Source organism: Anopheles marshallii, chromosome 3, assembly GCF_943734725.1.
Source record: "Anopheles marshallii chromosome 3, idAnoMarsDA_429_01, whole genome shotgun sequence".
In the NCBI taxonomy this organism is placed as follows: Eukaryota; Metazoa; Arthropoda; class Insecta; order Diptera; family Culicidae; genus Anopheles; species Anopheles marshallii.
In genome coordinates, this window is record NC_071327.1 from 52032453 (window position 1) to 52057517 (window position 25065).

Below are 25065 nucleotides of genomic sequence, written 5' to 3' on the forward strand. Positions count from 1 at the left end.
AGCCAGCATTTGGGGGTTGGTAGGCTTTTGACGAGCTGATGCCGACGACCGGGGCTGTAAAAACTGATCAATCATGCAACCTTCACCGTGACAGCTGATGAAATTTTTCGTGCGTGGTAAAGGAAAAATATTGTGTCGTCGGCATGCTTTTCCCGTTCATAAATTTTCCACTGCCACGGTCGTCATCGTCGTCGCCGGGCGAGGGTTGAGTGCTTAGAATGCAAGGTTCACTGTTACTATATGTGTGTGTTTGGTATGTTGTTGTCCTTACCGTGGGTAGGAGAATGTTTGCAAATGCAAATCGTGCGCTTTCCCAGCAGAGCAAACAGCGAGAGCAAATGAAGCCAGTCACAGATAGATGTAATAAAAATACGACCGTTGTCAAAATATTATCGTTAAAGCACGGTACGGATGTGGCTTTTTTTTGACAGCAAATGGCATCGTTTAAATTGTTGCCAACTGCAATTTCCCTACCATCCATCACACGGGCACACGTCGTACGGCAAGGAAAAGCGTAAGATAATTTAATTGTGAGTGCGTGTGGGAGTGTTAGATAAAAATGGTATCTAATTGTGGAACATTACACCACCCAGCAAAGTGAATTTCGGGAGGAAAAACGAGACGTTCATGTGTTTAATACCTACTAATAAAATGATCAATTACTATCAATGACAATAGAAAGAGGTCATTTAGGGGAGGATCAGAAATACAGCTTGGACATTTTTTAAAGGATTTGTTAGCAAAAATCAGCAAATTTAAGTAGATACTTCCGTGTAATAACACTTTAACTATTTGATTGAAACTTAAACATATAAAATCAGGTACATACCCTATTTTAAGTTACATTAGAATATACAGGTGGTTTCAGATTAGAATCAAATAACCGTCTGCTGTTCACTTAATTTTGTTTCACCATTATCAAAGCGAATTTATGTGAAAACATTAATCTACCTCCTATTGAATGGTGTAGCAAAACATAATAAAAGCTATTCCCGTTATATTTATGTTTTTGGTTTCGCGAATGTTTTAGACCTGACCCAAATTAAAGCAGATGCCAATTTATTTTAATTTCACACCAATTTGATTTAATGTTGCCTTGCTTATGTGCTACACCAGCGCGGGGGAGCTTAGATATTCCTTTCTTCCGACTACAGCGACAGACTGTAAACATTTTCACGAAAAATTATGCCCTTCCCACCCACGGCGCCACGGTTCATTGGAAAACTCAAAGCACATTCCATCCTGCCAAATGAAAAAAAAAAACAACAACAACCAAACAAAGATCAGCAAAAAACCATCAAACGCATTCGTCACCAACCAAGTGCCACTTGTTTTGCCTTTTTCCCTAGCTCCGGAACCGCTTTCTGGTTCAGTTGGAGAAGCCAGTCGTGGAAGCTACAGTTGCTTAAAATTTATGACCTTCACAATCACCGTCAAAGTCCCCGGTTTACGTCCGGCCGTCCCATCCCGGGACTGTTGGCTGCCATAATTAATAATGAAACTATTGCCAGACGTAATGCTCAGATCAGATCTGCCTTCGCCGGGGACGGGTGTGTTTACGGGTTCGATCCGTTGCAGATGTTACTACTCCATTTCGGAGCACTCACTCGGCAAAGACTCGTACGCGTTGGCCCCAGTGTGCGCTAAGTGTGTCTTTAGCGGGCTAAAGGGAACCGCACAATTCATCCACCACATCGCCCATTGGCTTTTGCCATTACCGCCCTACGGCGGGCGATAAGCGCGGCTTCGCTTAAGCAACAATTCATCCAGCCGTTTTGTTTTATTCTGGGGTGCGTGTTTCAGTGCGTGGCTGTACTCGGTCTCGGTCGGTAGCAGTACTCTGGAATGGATGGGTTTAATTACTTATTGTGCCATTGTTGCTATTTCGTTGAAGCGAACGAAGGGGGTTTCTCTCTGCTTGCAATGCAGTGGTACACAATTTTGTGGGTAATGCAGGTTAAGCGTTTGCAAATATAATTTATATGATTTTTTCATAAAATTTGCATGACTTACATTCAAACAATTCATCATAATCTCCTACAAGATTCTTGAAGAAATGTTGATATTTTTTTGTAGCATTTCAAAACTAAGTAATTGAAATTAAATCTTCAAATAAATTAATAGTAGAGCTAAAAACTACACCTCCGCATGATAAAGTCTGATACTGCTATAGACTTTGGGGCTTTGGGAATTGGAATAAAAACCATGAACACTTCGGTGCCATGCACATTTCAACAGAATTGTCTGTAATAGTCAGATTTGTTTACCATCGCTTTGTTGATTTTTTGACACATAAACATTACAACAAAATTTTACAAACAAACTTTCCGGCTTGTGTTACAGGGAAATATTTATTCATCCCTGCCCTGGGGAAGCGTCATAATAGGTATGCCACTCGCAAGTAAGTGTTTTATGTGCCACTTGTTGCTTCGCCCTAAAGCAATATTACCTTTTTCTTCTCACTGCGTAAAACAATATTTTCTTCAATCGATAAATTTCCTTACACGTGTACGAACAGTCACCAAATAAACAAGGAAATTCAAAAGTTTTTTTCCGTTTCTAAATTAATTTTTCCCATTTCACGTTCGTTGCCCTTAGCGAGGGAGGCAAACCATTTTTCCTTCCTCTTATAACTTTTCCACCCGGCAACAAGTAGCCAGGGGCGGAAGTTTCGCTTTCTTCTATGTCCTTCTGGCAGACAAGTTGCACATTCATTGATCAGTCTGGCTCGATGGCGATTGTCCCTATACCGTTTGATGGTCAATGAAGCGTTCAAAGACGACAAATTGTGAACACAAAATTCAAACCAAACCAAACGAACAAAAAACTTCAAGCAGCCAGATGAGCGCTGGTTTCGGGGAAATCACCGGGAAGTTACGGTATGTTTCTGATCTTACAAATCAATCCCACCGGATCGGAACGTAGAAAACTCGCGGTAGGTAAGATTACCCTGGCAGGAAGGGAATAATATTATCCTAAAGGTCTCCATTACGCTGTGGCTTCCGTTTTTCCCTGTGCTGTGCTGTTTGATGTTTGATTCAGGGTTTTCCATCTACCCGGAAGCGACAGATGAACAAGCTTAGTTTTCCACTGCTTTCCATGGACCGCTCGCCCATCCAACAAAGTTTGTCCAATATTTATTTGCATTTGCGTCGACTGTTGGTGTGACTGTGGGAGGGCCTTTACGATTCAGACCAATTCATGTATTCTGATATTTATTTCTCTTTATTTGCAACAACAAATGTCATTGATCGTTGCCGTTGTAGTTTGGGGTTGTCGATTCGGGGTGAGAGATTTTTCAATCTACTCTACGCGTTGGTTGGAAATGTCATAATGTTGTTGGAAAGAAAGAAGAAATAATGTGAATAACACTGAAACTGGCACTGTGACTGAGTATCGCTAAAGGTGTATTTTTTGGGGAAGTATCACCCCATTTAGTATGTTAGAGAGGGAACATAAGCGATAAATAATGAATTCTGTTTTCTCGGAAGCAGGAAACGTTCATTACGGAAGTTTTATTGAATGTAAACGCTTCGTTTTCACTGGAGTTAAAATTTAGGTAAGCCAAAATTTTTTATCATCTGTTTTGAACTTTAAGGAACTATTTATCGTTATTGATATTTATTTTAATATTACTCTTATTTTGTCCAAGGGATACGCAATTCATTGACATTATTTGTGAGTTTGATTGTGACAATTTTGACAATGCATACAAAAATAAACAGCTCTTGAAGAGCTCAGCAATAATAATACTTTCTGCTCATATTTTAGGAAAATTCTGGACAGATGTTCAGTCAAAATTCGCTCTTCCATCTTACAACGTACATCGTTTTGTAAATTTTATATAAAATTTCATAATTGGGAAAATTAAAAATCCGACTTTCCTTTTATAGTACTATCTTCTTTTAATTTTTTTTTTACATTTTTTGAGAACTTTGGTGAAAACTTTGTGTGCACTGCAAACTTTATGAACGTGTAGTTGAAATGTAATTTGCTGCGCTGCGTTATAATTTGGACATCAGTCATGACATCAGCTAATTAGGAACCAGAATGACATAAGATAAAATAGAGAATATAAGACACGATGGATTGATTGAAGGATGTGACATACCTAGTTTTGGATTGAACTTAAAAGCTAACTGTTGAATGGATGGATCGTGAGATTGGGTTAAAAAATGTTGACATTGGCAACGATGCAGCTTAAAAATCTTAGATTTCTTGTTTACCATTTATGTATATACTTATTTAAAGGATAACATTGTATGCTATGCAATCGTAATCGGTCTTGAACTGTCATGCCAAGTGACTGTCTATCTTTGAACTGAATAACTCATATATGTATGATTGGTTGCGTATCAGTGCCATGTAACATGGAACATCTAACAAAACATTTGAAATAGATATTGCACATCGAAGTTATTGCACGGTGCTTTGCAGGTAGTTGAATTACTATTGCAGCAATATATGCATCCACGAATGGAACCTACATTGTATGTATGCTGGAAGCAGTAAAATTAATAATAAAATATTTGATTTCGTTTTACATTCCAGGCTGAAAATAGTGCTTGCCAATAATCGTAATATCGAACCAACGAATCGAACGAACTCAGAAACATTTGATGAGCTGGATGCTTCTTCTTGGAATGCGTCCGCTGAGATGTGAAATATTTCACCGAAACAACATCGACTCAAATAGCAACTAGCAGCGATCGGTTGCTAGTTGTTGTCCGTGCAACATCCGTAGATGTATTGCGCTGCTGAATTTTTCTTGGAAATTGAAACTCGATCCCCTTGACGGGGTTTCTTTCGATCGGAATTTTCCCGCTCACCAGATGCACAGGAGGAAGTAATCATCACAGCAGTTGTTAATTTTTGGAGTTGTTTTGGTTTTGGCCTCTTCAGTCGGATCTACGCAGTTCGCGTGTTGCACGACGAACATTTCGCTACAAATTGCAAAACATCAAACAATCGTTTCCGCATGAATCAGTTTCTATTTTTCTTTCCGCGCTTCTTGTCCATGTTTTTCTTCCGATGTGTGCGGGTGACGTCGATGCCATTTCCTGAAGTTGATGGGGAAGTAATGTAAGTAGGAAAGATACTTTTTCGGTGCTATTTTTCCGTTTACCAAGAGGTGTAATGCAAGCAGTGAAATGGAGAAGAGTTCTCATTTGCATTCCGTTTGCTTGGCTCGGTGCTAATCGAATGATGGTGATCTTATGTTTGTCTTCATCTCCGTCCGGTTAGTTGAATCATACTTCAAAGAGCGTTCACGGTATGACTTTGTTTTATTTACAGAAGCGGTTACTAACACTGGTACTTGCGAAATAGGCATCACTCATCGCCATGGCGCGTGCTGGGGAGTGTGTTGGTTGAAATGCTAACAGTTTAATGTTTCTAATCCGCGTGAAATTTCGTTTCATTCATTAGAGACTAGGAAGTTGAATGAAAGTACCCTGAAATAGTACCCTCATTCCTTTCCCATACTTTATTGAAGGGAAAAGTTTTGAGTTTCAATTGTACGACATTTTCGGTCTGTATGAGATCAATAATTTGCTATATTCTACTTAATGTAGTTCAAGTGTAGTGCTTTGAAAATCGTTCTATTTCTCTTCTCCCTTGATAAGATAAGGGATAGTAATACGGGATAACATCGCTTATCGGGCTGCCCAGTAGGATGTCGATAACATCCCTTATCGGGCTGCTCGACAGTTGCCCAATAATAGCTGCGATAGCTACCCGATAGGAACCCGATTCGCTTGTCTTTACAATGTGAAATCCAGGATACTTATTTGAAACCATTTGCTTAGCTGTGGTACCTGTTATACCGTGAGATAGAAAGTAGTAATTTTTCTGGCGTGGAGTTGTCTAACAAATTCACTGCAGTTGTTTCTAGCAACTTCCGCTCCGGACTAGGATAGGCCAGCTTTATAAATCAAAATTTCTTTTAGTTAAACAGAATTTCATTGCTAGTCATAACTGTTTCCATTGTCGTTCTGGAATCATCAAGTTATTAAAAGCATTAATATAGGCTGGTGAGAGCATTTTATCCAAAAAAATATTTGTTTGATTTACTTGCAGCGCAAACTCCTATCCATACAATACGATAACCCGTAGTGAAATTGCGTGGCGAGGTGCATTAACAGACATTTTGTGAAACATATCAAGTGTTTGTCAGTCATTCTATTTCTTTCCAACTGTAAATAAAACCATTTAGGCTTAGAAAACACTTACTGAAGATGATTTTGGCATGTGTGGTTGTAGAAAGTAGACGCTCGAGTTATCAAAAACAATACGTATAACCAAATATAGCACATATACACAACACAAAGTCATATATACATAGTATATTAGCTATTTGTTCCCTTGCGAGACAGAAGCAAACATGTTTAAAATATTTGAATCATCATTATGCTATACAAATTGATGAAATGGTTTTTGAAAATAATCATGAGATGCAAGCAGCTAAATAAGCAGCTATAAGTTACCCAATTCATTATTTAGTACCAAATGAGACTCGCAAGCGTCTGTAGGGCTGGTATCATTAAAATGACTCTGAAGCCTGAGTCCTATTTGTTTTTACAAGATGTCTTCAATGAGACATGGTATGGAGCTCTAAAATTCTAAATCCAAGCCATGGATATGTTGCGTCTTTCAAAAAGGCCAAGATATTAGATTACCGGACGTCGTACTATACTCCACCTGTGAGAGACGAGCTGAGGACGACAGACACAAAAAATCATGCCCCACAGAAAAGGTCACTCGATTGTACGAAGATTAAAAATTAGTTACAACAACAATTGTCAGTTCTTTTCTAGTGATGTTAAGACATTTGACAAATATTTCAATTGGTAAAATTAAAAGGAATACATTTTACTAAAACTTCTTATTTTCCTTAACTACTAAAACTCCGATCTTTTGCAATGTTCAATCGTTAACTAACTGTCATAATGATACTCATCCTGCAACCTGTATCCATTCTTTGCTATGCTTTCGCCACTATTCACAAGGTACTAAGTAGAGGTACCAACATGCAATTTGTTTCAATCCCTCCATTCCTACTCGTAGCAATCAAGTAGCAGCAACCATCAACTGCCCAGCAGTAATTAAATTTAAACGCTACATCAAAGCCACTTAGCGTGTAACATCAATTCGATGCTACTTAAAACATCACCAGTCGTTCATGAAAGCTCCAAATCAGCACATAACATAGCAAAGAAGCATCAACAAAAAAAAACTATCCCGTTCGTAAAACCATCCGATTAGCGCCACCATCTCGGTTGATTAGATCCCTTTTACACCACTAAATCGCATTCCCGTCGGCTTTGCTAGCACGGTGGTCCGTTTTATCTTGCGCTTGACCAAACGCAAACTAATGCTAATAAAGCTATCCAACAGCAGTGGTTTGCAGGTGGTACAGTTTATCGCACATTGTCCAACTCCCTGTACTTTTGAGCGCGGAAAGCAAACCCGGCCCCGTTTCGAGTCTGGTTTTCGTGGCTGTGGAGTGGTCGCACACAAATCATGCAGCAGAAATAGGAGAGTGGTTTACAAAATGCATCACCACCGTGCAGCAACAATACAACATAAAACCTCACTCACAGCCGATGCCCCCCGTTGAAACCCCTGCAGACGCGAATCGAGAAAGGGAAGTCGTTAAAAAAGCTAATATAAAAACGTGCCTTCCGTGCAATGGAATTTGTACTGTTGAAGGTACATGAGTAAACTCAACCATCACAAAACAGCGCGCGGTTAATCTCATCGAGGTTTGGGTGTTTTTTGTTGTTGTTTGTTTGTTTGTGTCCCTTTGCAGTATGTTATTGTTTGCTGTTGTCCGTTATCCACCCACCCCATTCTAAGCGTTTTGAGGGGGAAACAAGATGCACCATTCGCCGAAAGGGGGTTTTTCGGTATCTTATTTTACCGTTTTATTGCAACCATTTATTCGCGCCCTGCTCTGGCGATTTGTTTCGGGGCAGGTTTTCAAGCGGCTGCCCAAACCGAAGCGTTTCGTTTGAATAATTGAATATTTATTGATTTTTCTCCCGGGTGTACCTGTGCCACACGGGTGCGCTTGCACCTTGTTTGGGGTGGTTGGGTGACTGGAAAACCGGTGGCCTACCAAAAAAAAAAGGTAGGGCATGCTTTCTGGCATGCTCGCGCCCTCTAAAAGATTGGGTGGGATATGTGTTCATGTTTTATGGTGGTTATTTTTTTCTGACAGCAGTTTTCTCTCTATTTTTGTTTTGCTTCCAAAGTTTGTACATCGAATGCGTGTCGAACACTAATTGGTACAGAAGCTCGCCAAAAATGGTTTAGCTTTCTAAAGCGTGTTGCAACATATTTTTATGTTCTGCTTTTCTACTTCAAATTCGATCTTCCCGTTTTGTTCGGATTCAAACCACACCGCCACTAATCGTGATCGAATGTGACATGTGTGGCAACATACGCATCGGGGCTAGATTGGGGCGTGCTGCCAGCTAACAATCCACTTCATGATACATGCCCAAAACCCCCTTAATGTGTGTTCTTGTGTATTGAGTGTGGAAAATGGATTTCACCCGAATGTTTCCAAGTAGGGAAAATCAATACCGGCTTTGTGGACGGCTTGCCAAACATTGCGGTGGGCAAGGAACATGTTCCGGCGCTTAATCCACTGTTTGTGTTCCGTTGTGTGGTTTGTGCGGTGGAAGCGTTGAAAGCAGGCAAGAAACCGAATTACAAGTTACCCAGAAACACAAGCAAACAGTGCGAGAAATGAAATTAATTTGTTGCTTTCCCTTATCGTTCCTTCAGAACGAACAAGCGTATGAAGAAAAAAAAGTCTAGAATTGTTCTTATAGATTACACTGACACTACCAGAATCGATAAAGTGCGGAGTTGCAAGAGAAAACAAAACAAAAAAGCACAAAATACAATGATAATACAAATTAACAACGGGAGAACAGTCCAAACATTAGCAGAACGAAACAAAAAACAAACGAATGAAGCAGCATTCTCTCTATAAAAAGGAGCAAAAAACGAAGCAAGAGCATAATTCGAAAAAATCAATTTACTTCACGTTAGTCGACCGATTAGATAAATTCTTCACCGTTTCTCTACTGCACCCGATTTTCTTTGTCCATGCACCCATTTATCCATGCTGCAACATGTGGAAAGATAACGAGAATATGATACGCAACGTTACACGGAGTCTAGCCGTCCGGCGCCAAAACAACCTAAGCATCAGTACAGTTTCGTACTGGTTCGATGTCAGGCTTTTTTCCATTCTAGTCGCATAAAACTTTGCTTTTACAAAACAGATTCCCTGTCAGTGTCTTTCGGGTAGGGGCACTCGTTGTTCGTAAATATTTAAGTAAAAAGTTTTCCCTCGGTTCATTGTTGATGGAAGTTTGGGTATGGCCTGAGATTTCTGATACGTTGGTCGATTAATTCATTGTTGCAACTGTTAATGTACTCAACGGATGGAACGCAGCAGGAAGTTTTAAGCTTGCGCATTAATTTAAGATGGATTGCAGATGTTAAGCATCCTTAAAAGGAATACTAAACTTGCCAGGTTTTACTGCTTATGTAGTGTGGTAAAACTAAAATAAAGCAAATCGGTAGCCTTAATTTTATTTAAATAATTCTCAATTTAATCTACAAAATTCAATTCAACTTATTATTTATAATTAACAGTCAAACGAGTAAGTTGAAGTTAAATCTATTTGAATTATTAAACTACTAACATTAAAAGTAACCCGTAATTCCAATATAATCTTCTAAAAAGATTTTAGTGCAATATATTATGTTCAGTATTTTTATTTAAGCTGAAATAATTTTACACTGTCAAAAACAATTACAAATATAACTAAATCATCTTAAATGGTCTATCAATCGATCGGTTAATGCTTGACATAAGGATTGTAATCACCGTTTCAAAGCAAAGGACAAAGTAACGTTCTTCCATTGATGCTCCAATCGCTCATACCAATTTGATTCCCATTATCCAATTAAGCAATGGAAATAAAAACAGAAAACAATTTCCAATGGAAGGTGCAAATTAACCAGCATCAAGATGCATTTCTTTCTTTCGTTTTGAATCCATTAAGCTACCCACCCACCCACTACAACAATTACAAAAATATGCTGCTGATTACGCCTCCAACCCTTGGCGAGATCCGATTGAGCAAAACGTCTTGTGCAAAACAAAAGGAAACGTGTTTACGGCATTTGCCAAGAGACCCCTTTTTTCCCGGTTGAAGTGGATAAACATTAAAAGGTCGTTTCGGAATCAAGCACGGATTGCAGTACATGCCGGCAGCTAGGGGAGGAAGACAGTCAACGCTGCACCCATTGCCATTCCATCTCTCGTAAATCATGCTTTATCTGCCGTCTGGGTGTCTGCCAGATTTTTGTTCTTCTCCTTTTGCCTTTTTCATCGCGAAGAGTCGTTTGAGTGGGTGATTCTTGGGCGCGATTTAAGATGTCTTCACTTTCTGCATGCTTTATGGTTCTTGTGTGTGTGAGTGACTTTTTGTGGAGTCTCGAGTGGCGAAAACCCTGGGAAGTACGCTGGTGGCTAAGAAGTTAGTTGCTCAGAACGATTATTTCCCAAGAACCTGCACGCTGCGTGCAAGTGAATGGTAATGGGGCGCATTATCGTCTGGTGACACTGTAAAAAAGACTGTGCACGATTTGTGTTTTTGTTTCTTTATTTTCACGCGACCCCCCTCACACGGTACGACCCATTGGAAGATGCATATCCACCCGTCGGCTCCCCGCAATACAGTTGAGCGAAAGCAACACACTGACACTGACCAACTTTTGCCGGCCAGCGGGATGAATCGACGAAGAATCGAGACGGGTGACAATATTTACCGAAAAAGCGCAATCGCGTCTGCAAGCCGCCCACTGACAGATGATGATCGCACCTACTCAAGGTGTCCATTTCTTATGCTTCTTCTGCACTCCGGTTTGACCGTGCTGCGATAGAGCGGTAAGAAAGTCCAAGTTGACAATCACTAATCCAGCAGCGAACGATGCTGATGCGGTAGGTAATGGGCAGTTTGAAGTTGAAGTTTGTTTTACCTGTGTCTATCCGCTAACCACTACCCCTATCCCTGCGGAACCGACATCGCGACAGGTGGGCATGGCGCACACCATCAAAAGAAGCTTGATACATGCTACATCAATGGTTCGGCGGAATGGATGCGTGTGGGTAGAGATAACACCGACCGTGAGGGGTATATTTACGAAAGTTAAACACTAAAACCCGTCATCGTCCATCCTTTTTCTCCCATTCGGGGTTTTGCATTTAGCCCCATCAAAGGATGAGCGCAAGTATGCTTTCTTCGGAGCGGCAAACATGATTTATGCGCGATTATGAGCTTTGGCGTTCGGTCGGTTGCTTTCGATCGACTTTTGACTGATTGCGGTGGGAAAAGTGAAACCCACGTTTTCGCGACCGTTTATATGCACACCCGGGGATTTATGAGGCGATTGATGCAGAGTCGCAAACGATTGGCAGAAAAGTTGGTCTCGGGTAGTTTTCTTCAGCGAGGGATGGTTTGTCGTCGACCGAAGTGAATGATCTTCGCAGAAGTACGAATGATAAATAAATCATTGAATTTCGTGTGCATTATTTATGTATTGTTGTATCAATAAGATCCATGAGTAAGAGTATAACAAGACTTATCATGGGAAAGTATTGTTGAAATATGTAATATGAATTTATAAAATGGAATATTGTAAAATTGAAGCGTAAAATAATCTTCTAATCGGTTCTTATCTAATCTAATAATCGGTGCAGAGATCAGAAAATGAGTAGTATAAAATAACTAGTAAAGGACAGTGATGAACATTGAATTGAAAATGAATTGAAAACGAATGATTACTATGTAAAATAGTATTCAAAGCTAATGGTAATATTTGTTTAACAAGCATGAACCGAAAAATAATGAAATTATTAATGTAAAACCAACCGAACAAATGTAAATAAATGCGATACAATTTATTTCGATGATTGATGAAGTAATCAATAGACAAGGCAAAACAAAAGCTTAAAAAGTCGCTATGCAAAGAAAAATAGAAAAAAATGCTCTAACAACATGAGAATAAAATTTAAGTAGACATGGAAAAAACATTAATTAGAAAATAGTTTTAATGCACTATTACCGGACTACTTTACAAATTATACTAGTTATGTAGCTTGTAACGAATTTTGAACATAAATTCATTACACGATTGTTTTAGAAATACATAAAATAATAAACTGTCATTGAAAATAAAAGTGTCAAATATATGTTTACCGTATATAAATTAACTTAACGCAATCCCGAAAGGAAAACTTAAAATTTTCACAATTTCAATTCAGTGACAAATTTTAGACAAACCCTGCTTATTAAAACATCTTAGCATGATCATTTACCAAAGTTAAATCCCTTTCCCTTGGCCTATTTCCCTTGACATTTCTCTCTAAACATCTTCAGTCTTTACAATCCAATCCGTGTCAATCGGAAATGTTTGTGATTTACGAAACCTTTAGACACACCGTGAAGCACACTCGCAATCGTTAGTAACCCGCACACACTCACGCACTAAGTCAACGAAAAGATGAGCTTTCGCCCACTGACATTGATCCGAAGATACATGTCAGGAGTATCGCTATGGGACTGCTGCGATTGATTCCGAAAACTACACGCGAGTAGCAAAACTATTAACCGGCCCGTTTCGGCATCGCTCTGACATGACACTGACGGACGACGCGAATCGGAAATCGAAACAGGAAACAGTGGTGCGCGCGAGAAGACCGGTGCATGTGTCACCATCAGCGTCAGCGATCAATCACACGGTGCGGTGCAAATATGCCATCCGATATGGGTTATTCCATACGTTTCCCCCAGACTGCCAAAGACCGAAAAAGAGAACACTGTCAAGGGAATAATTCCCGCGGACAAGAAATCCGATTCTCTCAGCATCGTCTTCCGTGGCGCACACGAAACTGGCGAACAGCGCGACAGCGGCAATGTCGCTCAACATATTGACAGATTTTTAATTGAAATCAATATTCTCCAGGGATAAAACCACGGATTCCGTTTTTATTCGGAAATCATGCAGTTTATTATCGTTTCCTTCCGTTGACATTTGCTGTTGAACACGGGTTTGTTTTTGTCTTGTTGGTGTTGTGTGTGCAATTTGATCCGCTCTGCGAAGGTTCAAGAGTGGCTTAAAACTGTGTGCCAAATAATGTATTGCTTGTACATCATTTAGCACATGTCAGCTGGCAGCGTGCCAGCACTGCGTTCGTTTTGCCGCGGAGGCGTTTGAAGGTTCGATTGCAACCGTCAGGTGAAGTGCTGCGTAAACTTGTTAAAATGCCGAAAATCGGTGTTAATTGACAAATGAACTTTTGCCTCATCGAGGGAAAGAACGAAAGAGAGAGAGAGAGAGAGAGAGAGAGAGAGAGAGAGAGAGAAAACTGCTGATGCTGATACTACCAGTTGAAGTTGGATGTTTATTTATTGTTGAACTTTATTGTTATAAAACAAAGAAAAAAACACATATACTTTATCTGAAGAGGAGTGAAGCACATATTAGCTTATCGGTGTATCGTGAAGTGTGTTCCGCTTGTGTTCGATAAACGCTAACGGCTGGAGAGCCTTTTACTTCTAAACAATCGTCACATAAAAAGAAACGGATCGATTGCGGAGTAGCTACTTGAGTAAATCGTTTAACAAATAGCCAGCGAAATGGTAGAAGGTTTTGTTTATTTATGGAAATGTTAATAGGATCGATAGAGCTCACGGCAACTAATTACCCTCCATCAGGGTTGGTAACGAAACGAATCGATTTGATCGGATTTCATACCATTGTTCTCGCTTCCATTTCGTGCTATTATGGTCTTGTGGCATTGGCTGGTGGTGTATTGCTAGCGGAGCCAGTCTTCTTACGACAGGACTGGTCCAAAATCCCATCCGGACCAATCCCCCTTAGCAAGGACTAACTGTCCGGCTACGTGTTAAAATAAGTCAATAATACCAGGCATGACCAAGAAGGTAAATTCGCCAAGAAACGAGAAAGAGAGAGAGGGAGTTCTTGTGGCATTCTGCAGTGTGGCACGCGTATTTGAGATTGTTATTCAAGCCGCCAACGATTACAACAAATACAAAAGACAAAAATTGATGTACCTCAACATTTTCTGTTAGTGCTCTTCTGAAAATATAAGATTGATGTTCTTAAGGAAGAGTTCAATTTCAGGACACTCTTCACTAGATTCACCAGAACTTGAATATGCATTTAAATGATAAACATGGAGATAATTAATATGCTGCTTTTACATCCTTGATAGACAATAAGATTGCTTTTTGATCCTGGAAGAAGATTGTCGCGGATAGGTTGATTTATATTTTTTCTTAATTAGTACAATCATCTAAATTATCCAGTACAATAATCGATAACATCTCTTCTTATTTGGAGCAACAATTTACCTAATAGATTACTAGACATGCATGTGTATAGCCCTGTAACCTCTACAGCCAATTAGTCGTTATTAATGGGTGATCGATCCTGAATGAATTCATGTCAAAGTATTCATGAGCGAGTCATCAATCATCCTCTGCGTAAGATTACAGCATCCATTTCAATGCTAGTGTCAGATGTACATCTTAACCGCTACTTACTTGTAAGAGGGTAAACAAAGATTAAGTTTAACGGCAGTGGTCCATAGTGGTAAATCATTGGAAATAACCGTAGTATCATGTGGAACGTGTTTTTAATAAACCATTTTACGACCATCGCTTGAGTGCGTCACCCGTAACCGTTAAACCACGGTGGCATTAGCTGGTAGGTGGTCTATTATCATATCAGAAAGCAGAAGGCGCATTTGCACACACGAACTGGTGGCAATAAAGTGGTCGTTTTATTTGTTTGTGTGCGATAGATGTGCGCCCGTTTGCTTGGTAGGAAATGGGGCCAGGCGAAACAGATACGCATCTTGGACGGTTCCTTCGGTAAAGCGTTTTAAGGTGTCGTAGGCAAATCGTTAATCGTTAATGATCGCACCACGGTAGATAATGATTCGTTTAATTTGAAGGACGTTTTGAAGCATTTAAAGAGGTGAAGTTGATAGACAATGGGAATTGCGATGTGATGAGTCACAGCAGGCATTGGATGGAAGGAATTATCTCTTGGTAGGGTAGCAGTATGGAGTAGGACCACAGCGCTGAAGGATTAGTAGTACTGAATTCCGCTCCCTTTTGAAGTGACATTAAAGGTTGTATATCTCCCCAGGTCTTCTGTAAAACAACTCATTACTACTATTCCGGTTGTCATCGCAATGCAGCTTAGTAGCTCTGTTACCTAATCCGGGTGGTATTTAACCATTGTAAGCTTTGCTATGGTACAGCGGCATCTAAAACACTCTCCACGGAGGATGCCCCGAGAGTCTCAAAGGACCTGTACGTTCGTTGAAGCATCCGTTAATTTACACTCATTTGCGTTTCACCTTGCATGGGCCCACAGACATACACACACAATGAAGCCCACTCTCGTCTTCCGCTAACGCATGTCTTAATTTTCGCACAAGCAAATCCTTCCCACGTGGACGGATAACACGACCCACGCGGACCCATAAATCATCGTGCCGCAGAGCAAACAGCACGGTTCCCAGCTCTCTGTTGACGCGGCATAACCTCGGGGCCCCTTTGGTGGCCAGCCACCTTTTTCGTGTACACCTTTGTTTGGGCACTACCGATTGTCAAGTGTGTGTTACCGCGGTTTGAGCATTAGATGATGGTAGGGGTCCAGGGTTAATAACATACCAGCGTGGATGACAACGTTCGTTGGGCGATGTCGTGTACGGGCCGGTGATGAAGAGGATAAACCCCCCGACTGTATCGGGTCAGTACGTTATGTTGCCCTCGTTATCCTCGATGTCCGCTCGAACGCGGCTATCGGATCCTGCTGGGAGTTTGCAGTGCGTGTTGCAGACATTTAGGGGAAAGTTGCGTGTGCCAGCATAAATGAACTCACAAAGTATATCATTATTATCATTTATGATTGTTTATGTTTCCTAACCGCAAACGGGTCGCATACGGGGCGTTGGCGTGTCGGGATGATGGTTGACTACTGGACAGCCGTGAGTCGGGCATAATTTGTCACATCTTGCCCTTGGCCATCCTGTTACCTCCAACACCCTTTTGCCTGCCTTGTCACGAGTACTTCAGGTGTGCTAATGTCTTTTTAGTCCGGCCGCACTGGCGGATGGTGTCCGTGTTTAGTGTGGTGCGAAATTTATCAATTTCGGGTCGCTTATTAATGGAAAGATTAGACGTAGCTTGCGGTGGCATTTGATTGTTAGCACCTGAGTTGTTAGCGGAAATATAATAATTTCGCAACGATAAGTGGGATCTGCTTAGCAAGAGTGGTCCGGTAGAAAGTGGTCCGGAAACAACTATACACGGGTGTTGGTGACTAGATGAACTCCGAAGCGGTGTATTAAAAGAATGATAAATGATCGGATCATTTGTTAGGTCTATTGTATAGCCTGAATACATTGGAAAGCATATACACTATCTATCTTCCTACAATTACAAAACTATCCTCCCAACCAATCAATTGGAGACCAAACGAAAGTTATCTCTTGGGCAGAGTTGATAAAATAACTCATTTTTACGCTACACAGAAATAATGTAGTTGTAATTTATAGTTCTACATCACGGTGGTGATAACTACGTATCAAATTTCAGCGAGTAGCTCAATTTCTGATTCTGACCCTGACATGCAGGAAATTGAAAACAACATGCCGCCCTAATTGGAGCTCTATTTGCCCACAGCATCTAAAATCTAATCCATATTCACCAGTGATGTCCAACTCCTTTTTGGCTCGCGGGTCGCTTTGCATGTTCACCAAGCAGGTTGGGGCTTGCTAGGTAAAATTGTATTTTTAGCTGCAGTAGGTTTTATCGATCTTCATTTAACTGTGGAGTATACTCTGAATTAACTGCAGATTTAAGATGAACGAGGGCTTTGCTGCCGAATTTGAATTTCCGCATCTAACTTCTAATCTACCCTTTATTTAAAATGGGCGAGAGTTGAGAGTGTTCGTTTTTGACCCCCACTTTTCCAATGGCTTCCAATGGTTAACAAAGAGAAGCTGAGAAGTTTTTTTTTCAAACAGCAAACTTTTCCGAGTATTCTGAAGCACCAGAGTTGATTCCGGTTTTCCAGCATCGGAACCGAAAGGGAATACATAAATCCGTTCAAAATTGCCCGTAACTAGTTCGTCGTTATCAGCTGCTTGCGGTAGTGGCGTAGGTAGAATAGTGAATACCGGTTCGCATGTTATTTATTCTAGATTCAGATTCATTTGGATAAATGTCGAATATCTCCCTACTCCGAATCGTACATTTGGCCGACATTTAAAAACATAGTGCAGAATTATGTATAAGCTAAAAAGACAAAACGTAAGATAGGGTTTAGTATTTTCTGGATGATTTTTTCTTTTGATAACTTTGATAACTTTTGGTGTGTTATAACGAAATTTAATCAGAATATCCATTTTTCAGTGTCTAGAATACAAATATATTGCAATGTGATTCGTATATGTGTTAAGCTGAATTAAAAATTCCTTGTGAATTGAGAACATTATGTTACTATTTTTGTTGGGCTTTGCTTAGCTATACGCAATAATCATATAAAATTTTTAATTTCTCCAATAATAATGTAATATAGTGAATGTTTGATAGTGAACATAAGCACACATCTTCAAACTTATTATCGCCTCCGCATGCCCACATGCAGCATAATGCGCACTGAGCGTTTTAAAGCCGGGTCGATCGTCGATCGTACAATCGATCGATGGGCATATATAAGTAAAAATAAACAAATGTTAAAAATGTTTAATTATGTGTGCAGTAATTATGTATGAAAATAATAATTTGTTCAATAAAAAATCTCACTTCAACCAAACGAAACGAGTCGGACATTAGTGCTCTCTAATGACAGACTCTCTGCGCCTGTCTAAAGAAAAGCGGCGCGAGGTAAGCTTTGCACAAGCAACATTCATCAATGTAACAATAAAAATATTGTTTTTAGAACAAATATTGTTTTCGGTTCATAATTAAATGAAACTGTCGATTCATCCGTTGCTGATGTCTTTCGAAATCCAACATTAAATCTTGTCAGAATTTTTTCCAGCTAATCGGCAGCACATTAACATTTGTCTAAATTTATTACTGTAACAAAACAGAGAAAAAATCTGTCATGAACGTTGTTGCAGTACCGATAATTCCCGTAGGTTATCACAAGTTAACTAGGCACTGCAAAGCTGATGTTTACTTTTGTGCAGCTTTTTCGCTGATAACAACACGACGCTCGGCAAATTTGCAAATGCACGAACTGTAGCAAATTTCCAATGGTAAATACCCGCAAAATCAGCTGTAACTATCATTTCGGTTCGTGGCTTCTGCCTAATTACTGGCCCAAGCGTGTGTTGATTTTCAATTTGTCTGCCACAATCCGAAACAAAGACCCGACGCCCTTCAGTTGACTGCCAACTCAGCCCGGGGGAGGCTCATCATTCAATCAATGGGCGATTATTTTCCTGTCATTTTGCACCGAAAAGCATGTCCTCGACACGCTTTCGGCTCGGGGTAGAGTACGGCACAATATCCCTTCATCGTTGAATCACCGTCAATCGCAACACCAATCAATCCGATCTCTCCGTATCTTCCCGGCAGGGTAGTGTTATGGCCGTGCATTGCATTGAAGTGCAAATTCAAAAATGCAACACATCAAAGATGTGCAGGAGGCGTACAAGCGAACAGCACTTCAAAAGCGATAAAATAATTGCCCGTGTTGTTCTATTGTTTTGCATGCGAACAGAACAATGTGCCATGGTAAAGAGAATGAACTTAAACAAAAACGCATTAAAAAAGAGAAAAGAATAAGCCATTCACTGTGGAATGTGTTGCACGATGGTGAAATACTTTTTCGGGACAGAACATGCAACGCCTTCCTGCCTTCGTTGCAACCGGGCGCCAATCATTTGTTGCTGTTAATCGACCGTTCCGAGTGCCGAGGATTATTAGTTGCATTGCGTGATGAAAATTTATTTAGCTGATTGAAGTGCGCATCACCATCCTCCAATCTCACCAACGAACATTTGGGAGCTGGTGTAAGCGAGCATGATGATATTGTGATTCAACATCGCCCAGTCAGTCCCGGTGTCCCGTACCGTGGTCCGCCCACTGCACAACACGTTTGGCACAAAACTTTTCAGCACCGCGGATCGTGACTCATCGCAACATTTTGTGATTTGCATTAATAGCTTTGCAAGCTCGCGCGAGTTGAGCACAACAGTGGCCGACGAGAGTCGTTTGCTTCATTCACCATTCCGGCGTCCCAAGTATGCTGCTTCCGAGTTTGAGTGAGTGTGAGCGCTCACCAGTGATTAAGCACTATAGGAACGTGCTGTGTTTTGTGCGCTGCGTGTTGATTTTACGGATTTGATTGGTTCATTGAATTTTGTCAAACAGCAAATTGAGCGTTTCGACGATGACAAAATTAATGCTTTTGTGCTAAAAAAAGGGAAATGGAATTCCGCTTCCGATGAGCCATATTTAGCAATATGACAATGTTCGTGCTACATCGGCTTTCTCGCAATGAAGCGTGATAATTGAGAGGGCATGTAAAGTGTTTAATGAACAATAGTAAAGCATATCCCACATCGAATTGCATCACGAAAAACATGCTGTAGAAAATCACCCATTTGATCGATCCTTTTCCAAACTTTCATTCAATAAAACATAAGCTGTTAGTAAGTATCAATGCCATAGAAGTACGCTAGCACCTTACGCTTAACTTCACTTGTTACATCCTGAACAAAATTTGGTCGCAGTTTTTTTCTGCATTTAAACTCATTTTTGTTCATTCTTGCTTAAGATTTGACCTCCTTGGAATGCTTCCGTAGCGTCTATTTCATAATAACCCAATACTTTTCGATAGGTTCTAGTTCCGAAGCCTATGGGGTGGTTCTTGTCCTGGAGTACTAAAGAATAAGCTACTTGGCATCGTATCAATTTAGGATTTTTTAATAGTTTCAAGAAACTAGATCGGGTCAGAAGAACGCAGAACCCTCGTATTGTTTCTACAAAGGAAACATTCATTTCTGAAAACACTTCTTGAGGTAGATCTCCTCATTTCCAGTCCCAATTGTTACGAGCTAACCAATGAACTAAAGAACAAGCTTTAATTTGTTTGAGCACATTAGTGCTAAGTACAGATACAGATTGCTCGGCAAATCATATATAATTTGGGCAACAATGCAAGATTTCAATGGTTTACTACTGTTTCCGGGAATCATATTTATGCTTGGTGGTGAAGAACAATAGCCCCGGATCCTGGAAGAAACATTGAGACTTCGTCAGCATCTGGCACTGATGCGATTTTCCACATGTTTACACAAAGCTTTTTCATGACGATGTTTATCCTTGCTGTCTTATAGCATTTAAGTTTTATTTCTCTATTCTTCTAATCACTGAATCTTTTGTCTTTAAGCCACATTTCATATGATTCATCATGCTCTGAATGTCACAATATAGCCAAGGCTTGTCAAAGTCGTGGTTCGTTTAACCTTCAAAAAAATATTTTAATTGCAAGGCAAGTTAACATAGTTGGTCTGATAGTAATGTCAAAGTTTAGCCAAAGATACGCAATTTAATTTTAATAATTTTAATAGTAATAATTTAATAATAATAATAAATAGTCTCATATCTATGACTTGTGTAGTACAGATTGTACGGTACGATAAGGGACAAATTTTAAGATACATAGATACATACATACTACACAATAATTTTTTATACCAAGTTTGTTCAAAAGTTTTAATCTAAGAGGCTCAACAACTATTTCCCTAAACATAGCTCAAGCTTGTCCAATTACAAAACAAAACCGGTTCCGCAACTTGTTGGCTATTTGAGCATCAACACTCTTTAATGGAAACATTTCCATTCAAATGTGCCCTACGTTTGCCGTTACATCGAAAGTCTTCTCCCATCCGTCCTTCGGTCCCACCATTAGCCCTGCCACAGGGAATAAAAACGATTCCTCAAAATACAAGGAAGTGTCTGCAATGATTCGCCTCACTTCGTTCTCCAGAAAGGCTTGCGAACGGTGTCAAGATGCAGCCGACGTTCGGCCGGCGTCATTAACGATGCACTGTGTGCAAACTCATGTGCAGTCAACATCAGCGCCACAATCGCAAAAGCACTGAAAAGAAATAGAAAAGCAAAACAGTCAAGCCGTTCACACATTGCCGTTGGCCACTGGCGGGTGCACTCGATGCATTTGCGTGTGTGTGGTAAAGTTTCGACTTTCAAGGAAAAGTAAGAAAGCAAAAAAAAGCAGACAAGCACCACACATTTTGGATGTGCATGGTTTACCGCGGTAAAGTTACCATCCATCATCCAATATTTGAGTTGTTGTTGAGTGTTGATCGCGATGCCGACGGTGGTTCCGGAAGACATTTGGCAGTTGGCGAAATTTTGTATCTCATCGCATCACATTTGCACACTCTTCGTGACAGTCAAGTTACCATTAAGAAGACAATCCTTTCCGATCCGATTAAGAAGCGATTAGTGTGGAGGGGAAAAAAATCCTCCTTGAAAACACCTTCAAAGCATAGCATCAATTTTTCGTGTTGCCTCAATAACTCTTCAAAACAGCAGTTCGATTAAAATGTAACATAAGTCCAATCACGATCAGTGTTAACCGACGGAACAACACAAAATCAATGGTTCCTCGCCGAAGTGCTACAAATCACGACAAATTGCCACTGCTCTTTAATTGCTCATGGTGATGCATGGGCTGAAAGCTTCCAAAGTCTCCCCGTTTTCATGTTCATAAGTGCAAATTGCCTAAAATTCGAAGCCAAACTCACGACGGCATGTTAATGTTGTCATACGGTTCGTGCGCTTCTAAAGGAATGATGTCTGTGGTTCCTTTTTTGCTTGCAGTTGCCAAACGATTGCCGGAAAGGAAACAGAATGGAACTGTGCAGACGACCACGAGCTGGAATGAAGATTTATCACGTCAGTTTGCATTTAGGTTCTGATGGGGGTTTGGAACTTGGAATGCGTTTTTTCTTGCCTCTTTTACGAGTGCTATACAACACTATACAACAAAATCAACTGCTATGCTGAGATTTCGAAACCAAACCAAATGGGTTTGTAGATTAATGGGTTATTTGAATGTTTATGACCAATGGAAGGACATGAGTTTATCGACTCAAAGGTAAAGGATTTTAAGGTAACACAAGAGCATTAGCTTAGAGAGCTTTCAAAAATTCGTATTTCATTATTTAAAATGTTTAGCTAACTGTAGAAACGTAATTTAAACTGCATTACAAAAAACTCCTCTAAAAAATCCCTATCTACGATGTTTGAAATAAACAACATAGAAATGTACTTATGATGCAGTGAAATAAACTTATATAAAGTCATTTATTAATGAAGAAAACATACTAAGGTTTAATTTTTTAACAGGCGATATTTAGTTTTAATGACACAAGTGGGAAACAAAATATAAAAAAGAAATTAAATTTCTCTTAAAGCAACCTTATGAACAAGATCGAATGTATTAATTCATGAAACATATTTATTTGAAAACAGAAGATTAATTCGATAAAAACGATAAAGTTTTCATTTTTACCTCACTAATTGAGTAACATAACAAACAAAACGCGTGAAATTCTAAATACGTTTCTGTAAAGAACAAAACAAAAGTGGTAAGAATAACGAAGAATAGACAATTCGGTTAATAAAATATTTCCCCTTACAAAAATGAATATAAAAACAAAAAGAAATGTAAATTGGTTTAAATCAATACCTAGAAAGAGAAGGTTTTTCCTCACCAACAAAAAACTGCATTTTAAAAATTAACCACCTCAACAGAAAAGGTATTTCCATGTGGGTAAATTGACATTAAATGACAAACATTCACAAACAAACCAAAATATGTGTACAACTTTCTCAATGCAAGAACAAATATGATGGATGTTTCTATCCTTGCTTCCTCGTGCACTGTAACATGAAACCCCAACATATTCACGCACGTACGAACATGCATGCAAATCCTTCGACAACTCTTCCGCCATTTCAGCGGACTTGCTCTTGGCTGTGTAGGAAGCTGCTCGTTATAAATGATGATGATGTATCGATCGATCAATTGCCCAGCGCGTGTTGACACGTTGCGGGTGAAAGTTTGTATTTTTACTGCGTTTCTGCCCTTTGATCGAGTTTTCGGCGACCAGAGGTGAAAAATTACCCAAAAATCGACTCCCTACAGCGTACGCTCATAAATCAAAGCACACGAGCGGTACAGGAAAATTGAGATATCCGCTGGCAGTGATTATTTATTTCCCTCCTCCGACTTTTTTAAAGGCGTAGCGGATGTGTATTCATGGTTGGAAAAAGGATCCAGTTTTTAGTTGCTGTACATTTGCACTTTCGGCAGCAGATGACAAAGTGCATTCGATAATTTGTTGCCTTGGTGTTGCGAGGAGCAGTGTCGTTGTGCTTCTACAGTGCGGGGCATCAGGTTACTCAATTAAAATGGCAATGTAAACATGCCGGTACGCCCACAAATGCAGCTGCAGAAATGCGTCTGCTGGAAGCGTTGTGCGAGCTCAGTGTTCACTAATGAGAGGATGTTCGGTCGGTACGAGCCGCTGTAGCGGGGGTATGCACTTGCTGACCTCAAAAGTCATTGCATGCGACAACGACGGGAGACGAAGCGATCGCTTCGCTAGTGCCGTCGACAGCTGTCGTCAAAGTTCAAAGGATATCTGAGGATTTGAGCGAAAACCGCAGCAAAATCCCATGTTAATTAGGGGTTCATTTCAGTGGAAGTAAACTATTTTGTGGTTGGGTGAAGATAATGACGACATTGTTTTGGCGAGAGGTTACATTTTTTTTGCTTCGTGACCTAAGTTTCAGGGCAGAAGCAAATCATGAGGGTTTCAAGAAACGAAACGATGTCGAAGTCTAGCTTGGATATAAGTTTGCAAAAAATTTTGGTTGTCTTTCAAATACAGTTCGCTGATTTGATCATTTTAACTCTTTGCAGAAGGCATTTGAAATAGGAACACATAAAAATCCGATATTTATTAACGTCAGAAGCAGATTAAATAGCGATTTGATAGGTCCCAAGAAGCAGACCAATGATGTATATAGAATAGCTGCGCGAATGACAATGACAAGTCAGCTGGGTTATAAAAACGCAACAGGGTAGCGGACGTTATGGATCTGGCCAGTTGGAAAGCATAATGTTCGCCGTTTGTTCCTTCTGTCGGTAGGTGAAGGCAATAGCGATATATGCACGAATGTCTAAGCTCAAAGAAATCGAACCATTCGCAAGAAACCTGTTCTACCTAGCCATAAAACATTCCATTTTGATTGAAAATCTTAAACGGTGCGAGACTCGCTGTTTGCCACGAATCAACAAAGCTTGTCCGTTTATCCTGTGGCCTCAGATTTGGGAAATATATGGGCATTTTTGCATGTTTATTAATTAACTTTGGATGCATTCGCACCGGGAGATGAAGCTTATCTTCAAATAAGATATCAGCATATTGATATTTCATCTCCTATCTCCGTTGATTTAGGTTTCAGGCGGGTTAAAGCACAATCTGTGGATGTCAAGCACGGGAGTGAAAAAAATCAATTTATTTAGCAAAAATGCTATGAACAAACATAAAACATATCCAATTTACAGGTTCCATCAGAGGGCATCAACAAAAAAAAAAAAACAAAACGAGAAATAAAACATATTGGAATTGGCAAATAAATTTGCTTATCGTTTTATGGATGTGGCGTTTTGTATCTTGATGCTGGTTCACTGTTCAAGGCTGCAGGTTACCTTTTCTGCCTGCCTCTGACGTGAAACAGACTGATATGCAAACATGATAGTGCAGCACCGTGCCAAGATTTGATGAAGGTAGATACACGAAAACCAAATCAAATCTAGAGCTCCTGGTGAGTGTATCAGAGACACTCACAAGCCACCGCTCAACATTTGAGAAGTAATAGG